The sequence below is a fragment of the Mauremys reevesii genome, linkage group 5, assembly GCF_016161935.1.
Source record: "Mauremys reevesii isolate NIE-2019 linkage group 5, ASM1616193v1, whole genome shotgun sequence".
NCBI classification, from domain to species: domain Eukaryota; kingdom Metazoa; phylum Chordata; order Testudines; family Geoemydidae; genus Mauremys; species Mauremys reevesii.
In genome coordinates, this window is record NC_052627.1 from 122,082,567 (window position 1) to 122,106,486 (window position 23,920).

The following is a 23,920-nucleotide window of genomic DNA, read 5'->3' on the forward strand; positions in this document are numbered from 1 at the left end:
AGAGAAAGCCTAGCTCCATCCTCTTTGGAACCCCCCTCACATAGTTGAAGACTGCTCACTCTTTTCTGCAGACTAAATAAGCCCAGTTCCCTTTGCCGCTCTTCATAAGTCATGTGCCCCAGCACCCTAATCATTTTTGTTGCTCTCCACTGGACTCTCTCCAATTTGTCCACATCCCTTCTGTAGTGGGGGCCCAAGACTGGATGCAATACTCCAGATGTGGCCTCACGAGTGCTGAATAGAAAGGAATAATCACTTCCCTCAATCTGCTGGCAATGCTCCTAATGCAGCCCAATATGCCGTTAGCCTTGGCAACAAGGCTCTCCATCCAGCTTCTCATCCATTGTAATCCCCAGCTACTTTTCTGCAGAACTGCCGCTTAGCCAGTCGGTCCCCAGCCTGTAACAGTGAATGGGATTCTTCCATCCTAAGTGCAGGACTCCACATGTCCTTGTTGAACCTCATCAGATTTCTTTTGGCCCAATCCTCCAAATTGTCTAGGTCACTCTGGACCCTATCCCTACACTCCAGCATATCTACCTCTCCCCCCAGATTCGTGTCATCTGTGAACTTGCTGAGGGTGCAATCCATCCCATCAGCTGGATCATTACTAAAGATGTTGAACAAAACCAGCCCCAGGACTGACTGTTAGAGAGCTTATTTCTTCACTCTCACACTTCCCTGGTCCTTCTCACATGAACAGAGAACAACAATACCCGAAGTCCGAAGGTGCAAACATTCAATGTTTATTGGGGTGAACTTCCAGCGAGCTTAAATTCAAGTTCCTTTTTCCTTATTTTTGAATCCCAACTTACTTCCTGTTTGCCCCTAATTTATATAGTAATATTCTTAGCTATACCTTAACCAATCATTCTACTAAAATTTACCTAACCAATCCTAATGTAACATGATTAGCTAACCAATTATATCCCACCACCTTAATTAGTTTACACCCAGCAAAATTAATTGTTTCTGTCTGCTGTATAATCAGAACCAGACAGAGAGCATGCAAATAAACATACAAAACAATACAGAAGTGAGGATTTCACAACTACATCTATACAGACATAAGGGTTCTCCAGCTGTGCCTATTGATAAGTGAGTTCTTACCAGACAGAAAACTATCAAACTAAATTTCCTTTTACATGTTTTAGGCTCTTCCCTTTCTCTGGAGGTGATAGATCGGATCACCTTCCTAACAGCCCCAGATTGCCTTATTTCAATATGACTAAACAAGGCCTCAGACTGTCACAGTGAGAGAAGGCTCTTACACAGATAGACAGTGATTTTGATTTTTTCTTTTATACCTCTATAACTAGCTAAGTGATAAGAATACACCTACATTCTTTTAAAGTATAGACCAGACAGGCTTGAATATCTATATCCTAACACTGATCCCTGGGGCACTCTGCTTGATACTGGCTGCCAATTAGACATCGAGCTGTTGATCGTTACCCATTGAACCCGAATATCTAGCCAGCTTTCTATCCTCCTTATAGTCCATTTATCCAATCCATACTTTTTTAATTTGCTGGCAAGAATACTATGGGAGACTATCAAAAGCTTTGCTAAAGTCAAGGTATATCACTTCCACCGCTTTCCCCATATCCACAGAGCCAGTTATCTCATCATAGAAGGCAATCCGGTTGATCAGGCATGACTTGCCCTTGGTGAATCCATGTTGACTGTTCCTGATCTCTTTCCTCTCCTCCAAGTGTTTCAAAATGGTTTCCTTGAGGACTTGCTCCATGATTTTTCCAGGGACTGAGGTGAGGCTGATCAGTCTGTAGTTCCCCAGATTCTCCTCCTTCCCTTTTTTGAAGATGAACGCTATATTTGCCCTTTTCCAATTGTCCGGGATCTCCCTCGATTGACACAAGTTTTCAAAGATTATGGCTGCAATCACATCAGCCAACTCCCTCAGCACCCTTGGATGGATTGCAACTGGCCCCAGGGACTTGTGCATGTCCAGCTTTTTTAAATAGTCCTTAACTTGTTTTCACCACTGAGGGCGGCTCACCTCCCCATGCTGTGCTGCCCAATGCAGCAGTGTGGGAGCTGACCTTGTCTCTGAAGACCGAGGCAAAAAAGCATTGAGTACTTCAGCTTTTTCTCCATCATCTGTCACTAGGTTGCCTCCTCCATTCAGTAAGGGCCCCACACTGTCCCTGACCTCCTTGTTGCTAACATACCTGTACAAACCCTTCTTGTTATCCTTCACGTCCCTAGCTAGCTGCAACTCCAATTGTATTTTGGCCTTCCTGATTACACCCCTGCATGCTTGAGCAATATTTTTATACTCCTCCCTAGTCATCTGTCCAAGTTTCCACTTTTTGTAAGCTTCTTTTTGTGTTTAAGCTCACCGAACATTTCTCTGTTAAGCCAACCTGGTCACCTGCCATATTTGCTATTCTTTCTGCACATCAGCATGGTTTGTTCCTGTGCCCTCAGTAAGGCTTCTTTAAAATACAGCCAGCTCTCCTGAAGAGTTTTTACCTGGGTTTTTTACCCATGAAAGCTTATGTCCAAATAAATCTGTTAGTCTTTAAGGTGCCACTGGACTCCTCATTTTTTTCCCCCAGCTCTCCTGGACTCCTTTCCCTCTCATATTAGCCTCCCAGGGGATCCTGCCCATCAGTTATACAGTTGGAAACCCATTCTGATAACCTCTGTGAGAATCCTGTCTGACTCATAAGCTCCCCAAACGTCATGAATAGTCTAGGTGTGTTCCTGAATGATTAACCTATTTCCACCTTATGGCGTGGTTCCTTCTTGGTTCCAGACCCACGAACTAGCCTCTTCTGAGCAAGTCCGGTATGTCCTCCTCCGTAGCAGAAGTGACTCCACTCGTAAGACTTACCTGCAAAAGTGGAAATGCTTTCCATGTGGTGCTCCCATAAATGCTTGACACCCCATACTGTGACCCTCCCTAACTTCCTAGACTACCTTTTGAAACTGAAACAGGAAAGGCTCTTGCTCAGCTCCATCAGAGTACACCTCACGGCCCACACCACCTTCCATGATTTGCTGTCTATCTTCTTAATCTTTGTGCCATTTTGCATAATAAAGTGTGTAGCAATGCATTTACCCTTTGGCAAAATAGAAATTATAGCTACCCCACTGGCATAGTGGGAGATATAATTCACAGCTGCAAGAATAGTGGTGAGGTGGAAGGAAATTAGACGATCGCCTAATTCATCTGCACTAATCTTATGTTTCCACACTTTTTATTCTTTGCCTTTGTGATCTGCTTTGATGGGGAAGCACATGCCCAACAACCACCATGAGATCATGGAATAGTCCTAGTTAACTGTCAGCAGCCCCTTTTACAGTCTTGCTTGCCCGTGCCCAAGTACTGGGGGAGGGATAGCTCAGTGGTTTGAGCATTGGCCTGCTAAACCCAGGGTTGAGAGTTAAATCCTTGAGGGGGCCACTTAGGGATCTGGGGCAAAAATCAGTACTTGGTCCTGCTAGTGAAGGCAGGGGACTAGACTCAATGACTTTTCAAGGTCCCTTCCAGTTCTAGGAGATAGATATATCTCCAATTATTATTATTAAGTAGGGCTAAAGGGAAGTGAACATGTGGCTGTAATAGTCACTGCTTTGGAGACAATTCTGAGCTTGTGCAGCAGGGCATGTTCTTCTCAGTAGGATAGTTGTGTGGAGGCAATAAACTCAGCTCGTTACTGCTACGTAGCTGCTGCATTGGTTGTGGTCTAAGGCCAATGTTTTCAAAATTGGCTTTTGATATCATGTGGCTCAGTTTTTGTGTGCTCAGCTTGAGACACTTTGAGCTCAATTTCTGTAGGTGCTGAGCACCCAGAACATCCACTGAGGTCAATCAAAGCTGAAGATGCTCAGTACTTCTGAAATTCATAACCACTGTGTTCCAAGTTGGATACCCAAAAATGAAGCCAGCTGAAATCAGGGGGTGCTTCTGATCATAAGTTTGTAATTAGACAGATGTGTTCCAAATATAATCTACACCATCCTCCTCTCTATATTTTAAAAAGAACTGGCTTGCTTTCTTGAATGTAACTTTCCTGGTTTACAACTACTGTGCCATTTAAAAAGCATTTGTTATGATGCAAAAAAAATGAGGAGTACTTGTGGCACCTTAGAGACTAACAAATTTATTTGGGCATAAGCTAAAACCCACTTCATCGGCTACCACGCTGAAATTTGTTGTGATGGTTCATTTAGTTAAAATAAATACTGGTCACAATCAATTTGGGAGAAAGAGGTTGCCTTTTTATGCTTGAGACTAAAGGAATATTTAAACACTTTGCAATTGAAACTGGGCTTCAGATTTTCAGACCTGCAGGCTGCTCCTTGCTGTTCAATCAGGAAAGCCCTCTGGTGGATAAACATGGAATAATTAAACCTATTTAGGTGAATGTGTCCCCTTAATATCCTTACATTCAACAACAAGCAGCTATTTTGGGTAAAAATTACTTCTGTGTGGAGGGCTGCCAGGACCTATGCTCAATTTAAGACCTATGATGACAGAACACAAGAAAAATTAATCAGAAACAATATCTCAGTTCAATTAATGTTTACCAAATCAAAATATACCTATTCAGCCACCAGAGTTCATCTTATGCAAATACTTAGTAAAAAGGATTTTACCTGCTCAAGAATCCGCAAGAATACCTGCTTTGCCATGCTGCTAGTATGACTAGAAGCTATTGATTGGCATAAAGAGGCAACTCTTGAGCTAATAACCCTTGAACCAAATGTCTGTGTGTCCTTCTGGGAAGTGCCAATATATTTTATCAAAGTACTTATAAAAACATGCAATTCCTAGTCCAGAGAGAGCTTTTCTGATGGATGTCTATATTTACTGAAAGGCCCCTTTTGTTTGGATTTCTTTTTGTTATATCTATGCACTTTTGTTCTGAAATTCTCAGCATGAATTAATGAATTTTAAGTCTTTGCCTCTGAACTCAGCCTGAGATAAACATATATGGGAGGCAGGGAGAAACAAACCAAAACCTCAGTACCAGTTGTGGGTGAGAGATTGTAACCTCTTGGAGCAGGGAGAGACAGAAGGATACTTTGGGTGCAGTATAAATGATAACTGGATGGGGAAGCTAATAGTGATGGTGAGATGCCTCTGTCTAATTTAATCACTGTGGTATCTAAATATGAATTGTATTTAAATAATCCAGATACAGCATCTGTCATTTCTGCCCACCGTTATATATTTGCATTACTAATGCTGGGTTCATTCTTTGAACCTTTCATTTGTGCCACTTGAATCAGGTTTAACTACAATAGGTAGCTAATTTATCCAAATATGTCTCACTCTGATGCTCCAGATACAGCTTAGCTTTAAGCCAAAAAAATGTGAGCTTTCTCTGTGGGTTAATTGAGGTTCAGTTGTATGTGTTGAGAGTTTTTTATCAGCTGGAGTCTGTATGGAAATGAATTTCTGAGAGGTACTGAAAAACCACTAATTATTAGTAGAAACACAGTCCCCTTTTGTGTTCTGTAAAAAAAAAGGGCTATTCCATTTATTTTGAAAAATGTTTTGTTTTCAGAAATATGAATGTAATACAGAAATGGAGGACTTGTATCTGCATCTGGTTTTTCAATAAGCTTTCATGTGTTGGAATCAAAGTAACTTCACAATACTGCAGAGGGCAGTAAAAGTGCATGTTTAATTATAAGCACACAAAAGAAGTCTCGGAGTTGCTTTACATTTGTTGTAAAGGCCAGGAATCTAATTATACTTACTGATTCTGACCTTAGGAGTAACCCATAGTCCCAATAAAATCCCTTCAAGTCTGTCATCTTTCACTGTTCTTTCCATTTCCAGTTTCACTTGATGTTAAGCCCATTATTACATGGAATGGAGGATAATAGTAACTTAACAGCAAAAAACGAAAGAGGGAAAATGGGGTCTGCATCTTTCTAACTACTAATAGCTCTGCCTGCACTCACAGCCCTACTGTTACATAGTGGAAAGATCTCAAAATGCTTATTTAAATTGCTTTCGAGAAGACATTTGTGTTTCTTTATGCAAAGGTTAAATGGAATTTACCTTGCCTGAAAATAATTCAGTTTAGGGTTCTGGCCCCATCGAATGTTCTTTCAGAACCTTCCCTGACAGCAGTGGGTTCATTAAGATATAACTGGTTCCATGGTGCCTCTGCCTCATGGCAAGGGATAAAACAGAAATGGGGTCGTCTTTGCAATGGGATTTTGTATGAATAAGGACTGCAGTATCAGACTGTGTCCATATTCTCTTGTGTATTGGTTATTTTTTCTATAGTATATATAACTAGCATGACTTCCACAGAGGGAATAAAATCATGCCTCACTAAGGTACTAACATTTCTGAGCATGTCAGTAAAACACCAGATAAAGCAGAACTGGTTGACAAAATGTATTTAGACTTTTAAAAAGCCTTTGAGAAAGTCCTTCACAAGAGAGTACTAAGGAAAATAAGTAGTCATAAAGTGAGATGCAGAGTAATGTTGGGGATTAGAAACAAGCTAAGAGATGAAAAAAACGGATAAAAATAAATGGTCTAACAGCGGGGTGCCACAAGGTTCTGTACTAGGACTTCTGTTGTTTAATATATGTATCAATTATCTGAAAAAGGAGTTGAGTTGAGTAGTGAAGTAGCAACATTTGCAGATGGTACAAAATTTTGGGGGTTAGTCAAGTCTGGAAAAGTCCATGAGGAACTTCAGAGGGAGCTAACCAAGCTAGGTGAATGGGTAACACAATGACAGATGAAATTCAGTGTTGACAGAGGCAAGGTAATATATTTTGGAAGGAATAATTTTGGACTACATGTACACTTACAGGGTCCTAAATTATTTGTAACAACTCAGAAAAAGAACCTGAGCTGTTGCTAGCTTAATGAAGACTTCTTAATGTGTAGCAGCAGCCAGAAAAGCAAACAGGTTAGAATGCATAGGGAATAGGATGGCAAATAATTTAACGTGATGTATCCTCACCCAGAATTCTGTGTTCAGTTCTGGGCACCCTGTTTTAAAGCGGTGAAATACAGGGGGGTCACAGATGAGCAAAGAGAATGATTAGGTACATGTGAAATTCCCATATGGAAAGATTTGAGACTATTTACTTCAGAAATGAAATTAATAAGTGGGAATATTTTAAAGGTATACAAAATAATTACCTAGAGAAGGTACGTTAGATGTTGCTGTTCACAATTTCCCATAAAAGAAAACAAGGGGACAGTCAATGAAACTTAAAAGCAGAAAATTAAAAACTTGTAAAATAAATATTTTTTTTTCATACAGTGCATCATTAGCCTGTGGAACTCCTTGCCACATGAGATCTTAGAGGACTGGACAAGGGCAAACATTGTTCCCCTTTTTAAAGATAGGTATTAAGAGGACCCAGGGAATTATAGATCAGTCAGCCTAACTTTAATACCCGCAAAGATACTAGAACAAAGTACTAAACAATCAATTTATAAGCACCCTCTAGAGGACAATAGGAAATGCTGTATTAATTTAGATGGGTGTGTATGGGCCTAAAGAGTAAAAGGTGGTATGTGACCCTGTAAGTGTCCAACATAAATGGTTGTAGGGAAGGTTCATCTTCTAGTGGCTGCAGCCATGTATTCTACCTAGATGTGTGCGTGTACACAGCACTCCAGAGCTGAGAATTTTGCCTACCAGTACTCACAGAGGGGTGGCGTTCATGCCTTGTGGCCATAACCTCTCCCCTGGCTATATAAAGTGGCACTGCCTGAAGCCCTCTCACAGGGCTGGCCTTTCCATGAGGCGAACTGAGATGGCTGCTTCAGGTGCCAGACCGTGGGGGAGTGCCACTAGGACCCAGAGTGTAGAAAATTGTGTCTGCTGCTAGTACATATGTATTCTCTCTGCTCTAGATGCACAGAGATGGGGGAGTGCTGTGCTAGAGGAAGGAGGGCACAAGAGACATAACAGGCAGGCAGGAGAAAAGGTGAAAGGGAATAACAGAAAGCAGCAGGAGCTGCGGGAAGAGAGAGGAGGAGGAGCCTCTTATGTACCTCTCTAGCACCCCCAGGAGCCTGGACAGATTAACACCAACTTCTCAGGGAGCTTCCTGTTTCCTGCTGCCTCCCTGAACCCATTGAAGCGAACAGGCAGCTAACTGAAGTAGTAGTAGCCAGTTAGGCCCTTAAGACGCTGATATCTTCCCTCACTCGGGCCCTGCTACCAGCCTGTTTATTTGTCCCCTTCAATTGAGTGTTGAGAGCCACTATAGCTAGCACAGAACAGCAGGCATGAGTGAAAGAAGAAAACGCCCCTCTGGGGCAGCATTCAGAAAAAGAAAGAAAGCAAAGGAAGCTTTTCTATCTAAGCAGGAAGGAGCTCTCCTGAGATACATAGACACAAATGTTCACGGTGAGCCTTCCGGCCCCAGTGAGGATTTGAGTGGTGAGGAGATGCCTGATCTTCCAGTTAGTCAGAGTGCAGGTGACCTAGCAGCTACTGCAGCATCCATATCTCCATCTCAAATGGATGCACATTCCTGAAGAAAAGTGTAGCTCAGAGAAGAGTGTGGTGGAGGCGCAAGAAACAGCTGCTGCTGAGTTTAGTTCCTTAAGTCTAGATGATCCAGGACTGTGGACCCACTTGAGCAGTAGCCTGAGGGACTTCCTTGTACTGCATGGGCCACAGCAAGTGAAAAACTTCATGTTCCTCAAAGACAATGAAAATAGAAGTTTCCATCCAATACATTACTGGCGTGAAATCCCCAATGGTGACGAAGTGGAGAGGCCATGGCTTATGTACTCAAAAACCCAGAATGCTGCATACTGTTTTTGTTGCAAACTCTTCCAGTCTAATGTTACAGCCACATTGGTTATATAGGAACAAAGGACTGGAAAAATCTGGCTAGAAATTTGTCATGCCATGAGAAGGCAGCAGATCACCAGAGAGCATTCCATAGGTGGAAAGAGCTTGAGATGAGACTAAAGTTAAAGTCCACCACAGATGCTGATCATCAAGAGAAGATTGCATCAGAGTCTCTTTACTGGCAAAATGTTCTGAAAAGGCTCATTTCCATTGTGAGAACGCTGCTACCCAAAACCTACCACTGCGTGGCACTTTAGATCAGCTGTATGTGCCAAACAATGGAAACTTACTTAAAACTGTGGAGCTCATGGCTGAATTTGATGCTGTACTCCAGGAGCATCTAAGAGTTACCACCCAAGAAATGTACACACACCACTACCTTGTAAAAACAATTCAAAATGAGATCATGCAGTTACTGCCAACAAAAGGCAAACAGAAGATTGTGGCAGATCTGAAGTCAGCAAGATATTACTTTTTTATTCTAGACTGTACACCTGACATCAGCCATATGGAACAAATGACTTTAATGATGTGTTTTGTAACAACAAAAAAACCTAGTGAAAATGTCCCTAAATGGTGGCTGTCAGAGAGCATTTTCTAGAATTTATTGACATTGATGATACTACAGGAGCTGGTTTCTTGATGCCTATTATATCAATATCCTCATTTAATACTAGGCACTCTAGTTCACCCATCTTATTATTTAGACTTCTAGCATTGGTATATAAGCATTTTAAAAACTTGTCATTTTTTCGCTGTCCCCTAGTGCATGGCATAATAGAATGGTACTTTTTTTCATTTGACTCTTTCTCATCAGATCCTCCCTGTATTTTATCATTTTCCATCCTCTCCTCCTTATTAGGACATAGGGAATCTCCATTTATAGATCCTCCCCTAAAGGATGTCCAAACCACATGCTCCTCCGCACTTGTCGGCTTTCCCCCAGCCCTTAGTTTAAAAACTGTTCTACGACCTTTTTAATTTTAAGCACCAGCAATCTGGTTCTGTTTTGGGTTAGGTGGAGCCCATTCTTCATCCTTCTGGGAACTTCATCCCAAAGATGGAACAACACTATGCTATGAAAATGCTGTGTGTGTCCATTATTACTAGTAAGACTGGGGAAAGAGTGCCCAGGCCGTGTAACCCATTGTCTTGATTGGTTTTCTGAAATGGCATCATGGGATAGCTTGAAAGCAGAGAGTCTTTTGCTTTCTTAGCTTAAGCCTCTCTTAGTTTGAAGTCTGTTGCAGTCACAAAGAAAGCAAATTGCATGGTGCAAAGATGTGTTTCACAAAGGAACAGCCATACAGTCTGAAAAAATACCCACATCACCTTATTGATGGGACAGGAGTGCCTGGTTCTCTGCTGAGCACAGTGTATCCTCTCTGGGTTATGTGATTTGAAGGCAATCTGCTGGAGGTCAGCTCCCAGCATTTTTTAAACTGAGAACAGTACTTTATTTTCCATCTCTTTATTGCTAAGAGCTGCACTTTGTACAAGGATATAAATGCGAAAGGGACAATCCCTTTAAGAGCTCGACTGGCTAACTCAGGGAATACCTATCTCACACACCAGGCAAAAATGTGCTAGCAACTGCTGGGAAAATGACAACTGCACTGTCTGATCGCTCGTCAAATCAATGAGGCTTTTCTCTCCTTTGGCTGAGAATTTATTTGCAGGGGTTGCTGAGCTGAAAAATAAAGATTCCTGACCTAATAGTCACCCTCATTGATATCTCTTTGTGGAAAATACTGTCTGCTTGTAGCCTGTTCAAGTGTTTGGCAATGTCAGCGTGGAGGCATATTCTCAGTTGGCAGGGCTTTGCACGCTTTCGGTGTTAAAAATGCTGCAAAAGATTCCTTCCTCATTGCACAGCACCACACATTGAGATTATGAATGAATGTGTGCTTTCATTTTGTCATTTGTAACAAAAATATTCCAGTTCCATCCCTGAAATGATATGCTAAGCAAATCCACACACACACACACACACACACACACACACACACACACACACACACACACACACACACACACACACACACACACACACACACACACACACACACACACACCTCTAGCACTCCAATGCATCCAGAAGGCAAACTGAGCAAGCCCTTCCAAACACTATGGCTGTCTTTTTAAAGCCTTTTAGAGATTTCATGGAAAACATGAAATTGGCCCATTTGCCATGAAAAATCTCCATGAAAAATGTGAAATGCCAGTGTTTCTAGCAAGGTTTTGCTAACAGCATGTGCACAGAGAATAGCCTGAGAGCCATGTATGCAATTGTTAGGTCAATATAGCTGAGCTGGAGAGAAGAACACAGGTGGCAGAGAGAGATACAGCCTTGACTAAGGGCCATCTGGTGTCTGCTCTTGGGCTGTCTCAGGCAGAGCCTGCAGACCAGACCATTAAGAACAGTGAGGGGAGGAGAGGGAATGAAAATACTGAAGCTTTGGGAGAAAAGGACCCCAATTCTCCCAAAGAAAACACTACCCCTTCTCCTAAAGTCCTTGGGGTTATTTTTCATCTCCCCTCACACACAACCCTGATGCTATCAGCGGTCTAGTCTCCAGCATTTTAGCTGCTTGACGTGGGGGGTTAAACTATTCAGAACAATTTTGGAGAAAGGGGCCCTTCCCTCAGACTCTAACCCTGTGAGAGAAGCTACATCTGTCTCGGGGCAGAGAAGAAGACCCCTTCCCTGTGGGCGCCTTTCCACCTTCTCCCTCTGCTGCTCATTGGTTTAGCCCAGCTCAGGTCAGGCAGCCCCTACCTATCCTGCATAGTGTAGAGGTGTCAGACACACTTCAGGTGAGGGTTGGTGTGTGTGGAGGGTAAGGAACAGAGGCACTGAGACGTAAAATCAAAATAAGGAAATTGTAACGCTGCCGCCATCCCCTTCTTAGATCGCTGCAGAGTTAAGGGCCGAACATTGCATGTGTCTGGTGACCTTCCCCTGCCGTGTAACCTGTTCTCTAAGAGATTAAGTGCTCCTGCTTCTCTAATGGCAATGATCAGTACATGATAAATACAAGACAATTTGATGCATGGCTCTGTAATTCACATAGATTTCACCACTAGATACATGCCCCCACCCACCTTCTTTCAAGGAAATATATATATTTGCTTAAAATAGAGGTAGTTACCCTATCTTGGCATCATATTTGCTTGAATTTAAAGATTGATTATAACAATCCAGTTATCTGCAGTTGCAGGATGATTATCTAAGCAGCCCTGAAATATCAACCTAAAAATCATTGGGCGAGAAAATGATTTGTCAGGAATTATAGCAGAAAGATTATTTGCTCTGAATTTGAAACACGGTTATTTGCAGCTGCTTTGCCTGGCCCCACTGATGCTGTCCAAACAGGATGAGATATGCATTTGTGCTGCCTCTATCAGTGTTTGCAGACTTGAATGGGAGACACTATGGTCATATTTTTGTTAGTATTTATTTTTACAGCCATGAGTTTGCAGTCACCAAGAAGTAACTTTAATACTCTTTGAAAGATACTTTATCTTAAGTGTCCAGGGATTTACAATATCATATATTTAATATATGAATATAGATATATATTTAATAGTTCTCACATGAAATACTGAGAGATGTCTAGCGTGTGGGAGTTGAAAGTAGAGAATTTCTCTGCACCATCAAGCATTCACTACTGTCCGAGTTCTAATCTCTTTAACAAAACAAAGGATGAGCCCAGTGACCAGTAAGCCAGTTGCTTCTGTATGAATTCTTAAAGCAACTGTCAACTTTCTGCAACTCTTCCAGCCTTCCAGAGCAAATAGTGAAAAGTTGGACTTCAATGGATTAGCCCTTCAGAGTGAAAAATCTATGTAAGTTCCTTGGCAATGGAAGGATCACTTATAGGTCTTTAAAAATTATAATTATTTCATGAAGAGATGCCATTCCCTTAGTCCAGAGACCTCCAGCAGTCCTACAGCTAGACCCTGAACACTCTCAAAGAACTTCAGCACGAGTAGTCCTGGTGACTTCACAGGGACTACTCATGTGCTTAAAGTTGCAAACATGTTTGAAAGCTGGACTGGACTGGAGCTGGGGCTAGATTCACACATTGCAACACCTGCCTCTTAGGGCCTCTGCTGCCTACTGGAGTTAGGTGTGGAATACACAGCACCGAGTTAGGCATCCAGGCTCCCTATACGATGCATAGGGACAGTTAGGCACCAAAGACTAAAAATGGGATTCTTAGAAGCCAGCAAGATGAGCAGGGAGCTGCCTAAGTTAGCCAGTAGGAAATGTCAGGGCAAGAGTGAGGCCTAAGCCCTGCCCCTTAAAGGCAGTTAGGTGCTCTAGGCCAGAGGGAAGCACTTCTCTCCATTTGGGATTCACAGCCCTATCCTGGGGTTAGGCACCTAACCCATAGGGGCTGGAACTTGGGGTGCTGCTGCACCTCCCTGGCTTGAAGTGGTTTCCATCCTATGCAGGATTTACAGTTTGGTTCAATGGCTCTCAACACTGCCTGATGTGGAGCAGGGATAAGCCAGGTCAGCCCTTTCTTGCAAAAGCTGGAGACAGAACCACCCCTAAAACCAAGAGAACTCACTAAGGATGTAGGAGACCCAGGTTCAAGTCCCCATTCTGCCTGATGTGGAGCAGGGATTAGAATCCAGGCCTCCCTCCTCTTAGGAGAGTGCCCTAGCCACTGGGCTAGAGGATATTCTTAATCTCTCCTGTTGAAATTGTTGCACTTTGTATGAAATATTTAAATATTCACTGGAGAAGAGAAAGAGAGCGAGAATGATTATATAGCCTGCTGGTTGGGTTACTCACCTCAGAGACCGAGGATCCAGCTATCAAGACCCTGCACAGTAAATGTATTCTGTAAGGAGAAGATTCTCTTCCCCATTCAATCCTCTGCCTGCCAGTTGCAATGCCTTAGTCCGCAGCATGAGCGTACTGGTGTGTGCAGTACTGTTGTGACTAAATTGACTGTCACAGGTGAGCTGGACCCTTAACAGGGTTGGGGCACAGCCTCACCTCCATGTCAGGTTTGGCTCATCTCCCACAGGTGAAGGAACTGACACTAGGGGTCACGTGATGGGAGCACATGACTAGCAACTGGGTCTGCTGGTGAATATAAGAGCAGCCTGCATGAACTCTGAGCATGTTTGGGTGCCAGCCTGGGGGAAGAAAGTAGATGATAGCTCTCATGGGCTTAGTGGCAGAAGGACATACAGGTAACAGGAGGCTGTTGAGAGCTATATCTCTGTTGAGGGTCCTGTGAGGAGCTGGACCCTGCTGGGTAAGAAGCCCCAGCTAGGAGAGCTGCAAAGGACTGTAAGACTTGAGGATGGGCTATGAGGAAGGGAAAGCCCTGATAAAGAACTGGGAAGACTTTTTACCCTCGAGAGATGGCTACATGGGTGCTGAAGCCCATTATAAACTGAAAGGGCTAACTCTTCCTGAGAGAGGCTGGGTGGAAGACTTGTGTTCTGGACTTTGTTATTAAACCTGACTCCCAAAATGAGTGAATTAGTGAGAAAAGACTCATGGTCTGAAGTCAGGGTCCCTCTGGATTAAGAGAAAACTGAGACAATAGTCCTGAAGCCTGGAGAGTAAGTTCCTGGAATGTATTTCAAAAGAGATGTCCCAGGGAAGGCTACCCTAGCATGGTATGGCACTTGCTATTTCTAAGGGGTAACTGCAGGTGAAGGCATTCTTAGGATAGGACCCAGGAAGAATATTGAGAAGGACAAATAGACACTTTGGTTGAGCACAAAACTCACTTCTAATTTCATTGCCGCTGAGAGCTTCAAAAGAAATAAATCATGTGACATTGGTGGCAGTCATGGCAAAGTGTGTATTAACTTTAATCATCTCTATATATTGCACTGAAATATTTATAGGCTTATTTTGTAAATAAAATGTGTCAGATTTACAAGCCTGAACAGCAGACATAAAATAATGGATGTAACTCATAACAGTTTATGAAACACGAGATTCCATTACTGCGATAAAGTACACTCCATTGCCAAGCCTATTGCATGGAGACTTCCCAAGCCAAGGGCCAGGGGATTTCATTACTCACAGTGCATAACCCTTTACTCCACAAGTACTTGTAGTGCAATGCGCTCACTGGACCATTGATGGGGCAGTACATTATTCAGTATGAATAAACATAGTGCAATCTGGCCCCAAACGAAAGGGCGCAAATAGGAGTTTGCTAAGAAGTTCTCATAGCAGAGCAAAGGTCTCTGGCAATGTTTCAGAGCAGGCTGACCTAAAGCTGCAGCGCTTTCAAGACTTGTTCTTACTTGAGTTAAACAAAGGTTATGTATCTGGTACTGTTACCCATTTTGAGCTGAGTAGTTTGCTAGTATTTGGGGCCTCGAGGGTTGTTTCTTTTCTTCTTTTCCTTTGCTGTGAGAGGTCCTTTTATGGATTTCACTTCCGTCAGGGTTTAATGATTTGAAAGCTGTCAGTCCCAATACTGGCTTTGCTGGTGTGTTTATTAAACAGAAATCTAACTTCAGACATTTTCCTTTGTACCTGCATTTAACACTGCATTTCTCTAGTATGTGGCATGGATGCCCCCACCACCTGCTGCTCTCACTGATCCAGGAAGTGTTAGTGTCATGGGGTGGGACTGACTTTTCTTATATTTTGTCTGAGGGATGCAGTTTACTTGTGCCCCAGTGTCAATTTTGAATTTCACGGGTATTCATTCTGGACCCATTACGATAGTTACAAATGCTTCATCACTGGCCTTTTCCTTATTCTTTATTGTAGCCAAAAAGGACACTGTGTCATTGTTATGAAACTCCTCTCCTTGGAGGTGCTCTCCAGTTTATCTAAATGTTCAGGAATACAATGCAAATGAGACCACCTCAGGCCTCTCTGAAAACCCCCGCTTGGCTCTACAGCCAGCAATATCTCTGAGCAGTAGGGATTCCCAACTGTGCTCTGCAGAGCACTTGCGGGTGGTCTATGGCTGGTCACATGGTGCTGCCCTCTCTTCCTTTCTACTAAATGAAACCAAAAATATACTGCCTCTCTCACTTCTGTGTAAGCAATTGCTGTAATTGCTGCAGGGGTGTTATGTGACGGTGGATGGGAGCAGAGGGGTAATGACGTTGAGGCAATCTCTCTATTTAGATGTAGTCCATGCCATGGAAAAGTATGAGAACTCCTGCTTTAGAATGGTTGATAATTTGAGTGGAATTTTCATAAGCACCTAAGAAAGCTGAGGGATCCACTGCTATTGGCACGACACCCTTAGCATATAAAGGCCCGATCCTGTCTCCCCTGCTAGGCCAGGTTCTGCTACCCTCCCTCTCTGTGAGTAGTACCTTGAAGTCACTGGGACAATATGTGGAGAAAGATGCTACTTGAGCTGAGTAAGGGCTAGATTCTGAGATCTGACGTGCACAGTGCGTAGGCATTGCAGGATTGGACCTTAACTAGATAACTGAAATCAAAGGAGGGATGTGCTAGTATTTTGTGTTGTTGTCACTTCCTTCTTGCCAAAGGTTCTCAGGGCATAAGTAATAAGTCTGCAAAATGCTTTTGAGATCCTCAGATAAAAAGGCCTTGATAAGAGTGTAAAGCACAGCTGTGTTTTTAAAGCCAGTTCTTGTATGTGGGAAACTTTGAGAAAACATCAGTGTTTTCTAGTGTTTTGAGATTTTGTTTGACAAAAAATCAAAACCCCAATATTTGTCAGTAAATATGTTCAGATTTTGGAAAAATCTTCAGTTTCTGAAAACCCAACACTTTAACTGAAATTTTTGTTTGTCAGTTTGTTTTGTTTTTTAATTAAAAAAAATTCCTGAAAATTCTGACCAAACGGAAAATGTTCTGAATTTTTGTTTTGGTCAAAAAGCCATGTTAGTTTAAAAAAAAAATTGAGGAAAACATTTTGACTGGCTCTAGTGTAAAGTTTTATTGCCATCACAATATTACTACTCTTTTTCTGATCTGTTCTGGTGGCTGCAGATTGTCCCACATTTACTGTGTAAAACTAATCAGCCCGTTTGTATACCTGTCTTAATGTGAAGGAGGTCTCCCTTCCTCCATTCCCTTATGTTACTGAACTAGTATTTCCTTGGTGAGAAATAGCCAGGGGAAGGTAAAGCCTGGGGATATTACAGCACCGCTTATACACCCACTGAAGCATTCTAAGCTTACCAATTCCTAATGTAATTGTTCCCTTTCATCAGGGGAGGGCTGGTAGAGTGTGAGAATCTCCTTGTACCTTGCAGGCAAGGCTTAACATACTTTGTTATGGAAGCAAAAGGCAAGAGGGGAAAAGTATCCACTGCTGTCTCATTCCGTTGAATCTATTGTCTTCCCCCTTATGGCCCTGATCATGCACTATTAAAATCAATGGGAACTTAGCCACTCACTTCAGTGAGTGTAGGACTGAGCCCTAGGCTGGGACCAGTTGCTGTAGTATGAGTGTAGGGAGTCTTTTGGCTCATTTTCTAGTTTGTGCCCAGCAAATACTGATAGCTGCTTTCAACTACCTGAAAGGGGATTCTAAAGAGGATGGATCTAGACTGTTGTCAGTGGTAGCAGATGACAGAGCAAGGAGTAATGGTCTCAAGTTGCAGAGAGGGAGGTTTAGGTTGGACATTAGGAAAAACTTTTTCACTAGTAGGTGGTGAAGAACTGGAATGGGTTACCTAGGGAGGTGGTGGAATCTCCTTCCTTAGAGGTTTTTAAGGTCAGGCTTGACAAAGCCCTGGCTGGGATGATTTAGTTGGGAATTGGTCCTGCTCTGAGCAGGGGGTTGGACTAGATGACCTCCTGAGGTCCCTGTCAACCCTGATATTCTATGATTCTATGATTCTAAATACAGGGCCTGATTCACCATTGCATTGCTCCAGCTTTATGCTGATGTAACCAGTGAAAGCAGCAGTCAAACCAAACAGCGTGAAGGATCAGGCCCACTGACCCTGCCTAAATTAAAAAAGTTCCCACCGTTGAAAAAAAACCGAGGAGTCCTTGTGGCACCTTAGAGACTAACAAATTTATCTGGGCATAAGCTTTCGTGGGCTAGAACCCACTTCATCAGATGCATGGAGTGAACAATACAGGAGCAGGTATAAAGACATGAAAGGATGAGGGTTGCTTTACCAAGTGTTAGGTCAGTCTAACGAGATAAACGGTGGGTCAGCTTCACCGGTGCTGGCAGTGCCGGGCGCCCTGGTGCAGATGGCTGGCTGGATGCTGCCAGAGATTTACAGACCAGCAGGTCTAATCCATCTGGCATTAAAATGCCAGTGGCAGTCAGCAGCCACCTACAGGAGGGCTCCCAATGTTGCTAGCACCGGTGAAGCCAAATTGGCCTTGCCAATGGTGGGAATTTTTTAACAAACTTCCCTACTGTAGACAGGGCCTGTGGAACAGGACCAGACATCGTAATCTGAGTCACACCAGGGGTGGGGTTGTTCATGAGGAACTTTGGCTTCAGGCTTCTGTTTCCTTGCTGCTCCCTTGGCTTGATGGTAATTGTACCTTCTTACTCAGGTTTACCTGTGCTAATTAACATTTATTTTGCAGCGATTAAGCCTTTTTTTTAATCCTCTTATTTCTTATCCTTATTTTTTTCGGCCTGGCTGTCCGTTAACAGCTGTGTAATGCTCAGCCCAGCTAACTGCAGTGGCAGAATTCTTACAGCTGCTATGCAATGGCCCTGTTCGCTGGCAAGTTTGGACATGAGTCCATCAGCCCCTGTCTTTCCTGAACAGGTGACTGTGGCTAAGGCTGCGAGTCTGTTACGGAGCTCACAGAAGTTACAGATTCCATGAATTTCCGGGACCCGTGTGACTTCTGCAGCGGATGGTGCAGCTTGCACTGGGGCTGCCCAAGCAGGTCAGGCAGCCCCAGGGCCAGCTGCACCAGCTGCTGCTGGGGCAGTCTCAGGTTGCAGTGTTCCTCCCTCCCCTGAGCAGCAAAAGTGTGTGTGGGGGTCTCAGCTGCCGTGCCCTCTCCCACTCTCCAGCAGCAACAGGGGTCCCCCCCCAACATCAGCGGGTATCCTGGGCTGCATGCCTCCGCCTGCCCCTCCCTCCCCCCGCAATGTCCCCTTCCCCAAAGCACCCATGATGCCCCCTGTCCCAGAGCACCCGCAGCACCCCCGGACCACCCCCTGCCCTAGGGCACCCATGGTGCCCCTGGGCCACTCCCTGCCCTAGAGCACCCGCAGCACCCCCGGGCCACCCTATGCCCTAGAGCACCCGCAGCACCCCCGGACTTCCCCCTGCCCTAGAGCACCTGCGGTGCCCCCAGGCCGCCCCCTGTCCTAGAGCACCTGCGGCACCCCCGGACCGCCCCCTGCCTTAGAGCACCCGTGGCGCCCCCAGGCCACCCCCTGCCCTAGAGCACCCACGGCGCCCCCAGGCCACCCCCTGCCCTAGAGCACCTGCGGCGCCCCCAGGCCGCCCCTTGTCCTAGAGCACCTGCGGCACCCCCGGACCGCCCCCTGCCTTAGAGCACCCACGGCGCCCCCAGGCCACCCCCTGTCTTAGAGCACCTGGCGCCCCAGGCCACCCCTGCCCTAGAGCACCCACGGCGCCCCAGGCCACCCCCTGCCCTAGAGCACCTGCGGGGCCCCCAGGCCGCCCCTTGTCCTAGAGCACCTGCGGCACCCCCGGACCGCCCCCTGCCTTAGAGCACCCGCGGCGCCCCCAGGCCACCCCCTGCCTTAGAGCACCCGCGGCGCCCCCAGGCCACCCCCTGCCCTAAAGCACCCGCGGCGCCCCCAGACCACCCCCTGCCCTAGAGCACCAAAGATTCAGTCAGGGTATATAGTACAAGTCATGGACAGGTCACAAGCTGTGAATTTTTGTTTACTGCCTGTCACCTGTCCATGACTTTTACTGAAAATAGTAAAATACCCATGACTAAAATGTAGCCTTAACTGTGGCAAAGTGACTCTCCAGCTGGTGTGCCATCTTAAGGCTAGATGAATCATGACAGGATTTTTCTCTGTAGTCCAGATCCGCTGGTGGACCTCCTTTGGTCTGACGCATTTCAGGGTAAACCAGGGTTTTCTCTTAATAGTCCTAGGACCTTACACCTGGTTGACGCTCCTGGTCCAGGCACAACAGTCCCTCTGGCTCCTTATGTCTGAGGTCTTCCCGTAAGTCTTCCTGGTGAGGCTGTAGGAGAACCCAGTTCTTCCCTCTACCCTGGATTCCAGCCCAGGGACTCTTGTAGCAAGTGGTTAAGGCCTGTCCAGTCAGACATCTTGCATCTTCCCTGGCCTACTTCCTACATTGGCCCACCTTCTCAGGGGGCTTGTATTCTCAGCGGGGATCTGCCCTGGAGTCAAGCCCCCCATCCCAGTTCTCAACGTAACAAGGGAAAGGAAATTAAATTAACAGAAATAAAGAGTAACACCAGCTTCTCTGTGCTACCAGGATCCTCCAACCAGCTGTCCTATCACTTTGTGCTCACAGGCAACCTAAGGTAGCTCAACTCTCTGCTATGCTACTTTCTAGGAGCTGAGGATGAGCAGTGTCCACCGGTTCGAGCTGGGGCCTGTTGCACTGATCTGCTCCCTTTTTAAAGCTCCTCCTCCTCCAAGCTTGGTATGCCTCACATGCGCAGCGAAGCAGAGCTGCCTGAGCCCCAAGCTGCTCTTTAACCCCATCTTGCCTGGTGCAGGCTTTGTGCACCCCAACACAGAGACCTGACACTATTTCCATTTGAATGAGGGCAAACATGATGGCTAGAAGTGCTCCAGTTGCCAGAATAGTGTTCACTCTTGGGACTCTCGCCTCTGAGCTGTGATCTGTTCCCTATCTTGTCTCTTATACTTTGTGTGGACACACTGAAACTGTAGAGATTCCTCTTGTAAGTCACATTTCTCTAAGTTTTCACATAACCACTATTACTGTGGTATCTAAGCACTGTTAATAGCATTACTGAGGCCATGTGTATCTCCCTTGCATGAGCAGCCAGCTTTTCTGGCCACGTAGGGGGAAATGGAGCTCCGAGGGGAGTAGCCCCTGCACTCTCTTCCATTGCTGCCCCAAGAACAAGGACTGTAATGCTACCTCGCCATTACCAGGGCTTCCTAGCCCATTGCATAAGGGCGAGGCACCATCTGTCCCTTTGTGCATGATGATTGGGGTGTGATTCCTTTCTATTGGGATTCTCTCCAGAATGGTGATGTGCATTTTGGAGAATATCTGCCCAGGGATGATCTTTTCTGCTGCTCTGAAATACTGCTTCCCGTCTCCCTCTTTTGTGTTGTAACTTACCTATTTCAGTACTCTCCGGAGCTGCACAGAGGAAGACTGCCTGTCTTCCTGAGCCTTTGCTGTCTTTTCCCTCACGAATGGCCATGCCTGCTGTCCATCTGGCCACCCCAATTGGGGCAAAGGCAATAATGAAACTAGAGACATTTCTAACGATCAGATTTCTGAATCTTCTGAAGTATGTATACTGTAAGGACATAATGAGTGGGGTCCCACAGGGATCAGTTCTGGGTCAGTTCTGTTCAATATCTTCATCTATGATTTAGATAATGGCATAGAGAGTACACTTATGAAGTTTGTGGATGATACCAAGCTGGGAGGAGTTGCAAGTGCTTTGGAGAATAGGATTAAAATTCAAAATGATCTGGACAAACTGGAGAAATGGTCTGAAGTAAATAGGATGAAATTCAATAAGGACAAATGCAAAATACTCTACTTAGGACAGAACAATCAGTTGCACACATACAAAATGAGAAATGACTGCCTAGGAAGGAGTACTTCAGAAAGGGATCTGGGGGTCATAGTGGACCATAAGCTAAATATGAGTCAACAGTGTAATGCTGTTGCAAAAAAAGCAAACATCATTCTGGGATTTATTAGCAGGACATGAAAAGTAATTCTTCCGCGCTATTCTGCACTGATTAGGCCTCAACTGGAGTATTGTGTCCAGTTTCTGGGCGCCACATTTCAGGAAGGATATGGACAAATTGGAGAGAGTCCAGAGAAGAGCAACAAAAATTATGAAAGGTCTAGAAAACATAACCTATGAGGGAAGACTGAACAAATTGAGTTTGTTTAGTCTGGAAAAGAGAAGACTGAGAAGGGACATAACAGTTTTCAAGTATATAAAAGGTTGTTACAAGGAGGAGGGAGAAAAATTGTTCTTCTTAACCTCTGAGGCTAGGACAAGAAGCAATGAGCTTAAATTGCAGCAAGGGCGGTTTAGGTTGGACATTAGGAAAAACTTCCTAACTGGAAGCACTGGAATAAATTGGCCAGGGAGGTTGTGGAATCTCCATCATTGGGGATTTTTAAAAGCAGGTTAGACAAACACCTGTCAGGATGGTCTAGATAATACTTGGTCCTGCCATGAGTGCAGGGGACTGGACTAGATGACCTCTCGAGGTCCCTTCCAGTTCTATGATTCTATTTTTGGTGCTTGTGAATAATGCCAGCTAGGCATCAGCTTATCCACAGAACAGATATACCATAGGCAGTGCCAGTGTGAGCTCCTCCCCCATTGCTCACCATGTTGAGGAGTGAGACCAGGGCTCCATCTCCACAGCCTAGTCTGCCCTTGACTTCTCTGCTCAGGCTGCCACCAAGATGTCAGCTCTGGTGGTGGTTGATGGGATGTGACACCTAGAAGTGGATGGAGACCACCACTCATGGCACAGTCCAAGCTGGTAACAATTCTTGGTCACTAAGGGCCTGACTCAGCTGCCATTGAAGTCAGTGGAAAGACTCCCATTGACTCATGAGCTTTGGCTCAGTCCCTAACACTTGTGCTGAGTTTGTGGGTAACCTGGAATATGCCCTGGCAGTTTCTATCTAACTTTAACAGCCTTGCCAGTCAAAATAAGTCTGAGCAGCCGTCAGCCCATTTCATGGGGAGACTAGATAGCAAAGGCACTCCTAGGCTGTCTGGAAACTAGGAAACCAGAAGGTCTGCCTGTGTCCAGTAGCCGCAATAAGGAATCCCCTTTCTACGCATTAGCATGGAGAATTGGCACTTCTCTATTGCAAGTGGGACGTGGGAGTCTCTCCCACTGAAGTGGCTAGAGATTTCAGCTGGAGTTGTCCATATGCATCTGGGGGTATAAGATGGCAGACTGTATGTGAATGAGGCCTGGTCTACACTACGCGTTTATAGCAAATTTAGCAGCATTAAACCGATTTAACCCTGCACCCGTCCACACAACGAAGCCCTTTATATCGATATAAAGGGCTCTTAAAACCGATTTCTGTACTCCTCCCTGATGAGGGGAGTAGCGCTGAAATCAGTATTGCCGTGTCGGATTAGGGTTAGTGTGGCCGCAATTCAACGGTATTGGCCTCCGGGCGGTATTCCACAGTGCACCATTGTGACCGCTCTGGAAAGCAATCTGAACTCGTATGCACTGGCCAGGTAGACAGGAAAAGCCCCGCGAACTTTTGAATTTCATTTCCTGCTTGCCCAGCGTGGAGTGCTGATCAGCACGGGTGGCCATGCAGTCCCAAATCCAAAAAGAGCTCCAGCATGGACCGTACGGGAGATACTGGATCTGATCGCTGTATGGGGAGATAAAGCTGTTCTATCAGAGCTCCGTTCCAGAAGATGAAATGACAAAGCATTTGAAAAAATCTCCAGGCTATGATAGATAGAGGCCACAGCAGGGACTCAACACAGTGCTGTGTGACAACCGTAATGGAAAGCCAAATAATCAAATGGACGCACATGGAGGGAGGGAGGGGGGACTGAGGACTCGAGCTATCCCACAGTTCCTGCAGTCTCCGAAAAGCATTTGCATTCTTGGCTGAGCTCCCAATGCCTGAAGGGTCAAAAACATTGTCGCCAGTGGTTCAGGGAATATGTCGTCAATTTACCCCCCTCCCCCACCTCAAAGAAAAGGGAAAAAAATCGTTTCTCGCCTCTTTTCAATGTCACCGTATGTCTACTGGATGCTGCTGGTAGACGGGGTGCTGCAGCGCTAAACAGCAGCATCCTCTCCCCTCCCCTCCCCAGTGGCAGACGGTACGGTACAAAATGACTGATAGCCGTCCTCGTCATCATCCTGTGAGTGCTCCTGGCTGGCCTTGGTGAGGTCGGCCAGGGGCGCCAGGGCAAAAATGGGAATGACTCCCGG

At 45.0% G+C, this 23,920-nt stretch overlaps 1 protein-coding gene across 1 annotated transcript in view; it reads left to right on the forward strand.

Moving 5' to 3' along the window:
- The first annotated feature begins 12,657 nt into the window (after positions 1-12,657).
- Positions 12,658-23,920, forward strand: part of FAM53A (family with sequence similarity 53 member A) — a 147,865-nt gene continuing 136,602 nt past the window's right edge. The window contains exon 1 of the mRNA XM_039541468.1: positions 12,658-12,677. The gene's annotated coding sequence lies outside the window, so the exon portion shown is untranslated. The remainder of the gene's footprint in view (positions 12,678-23,920) is intronic.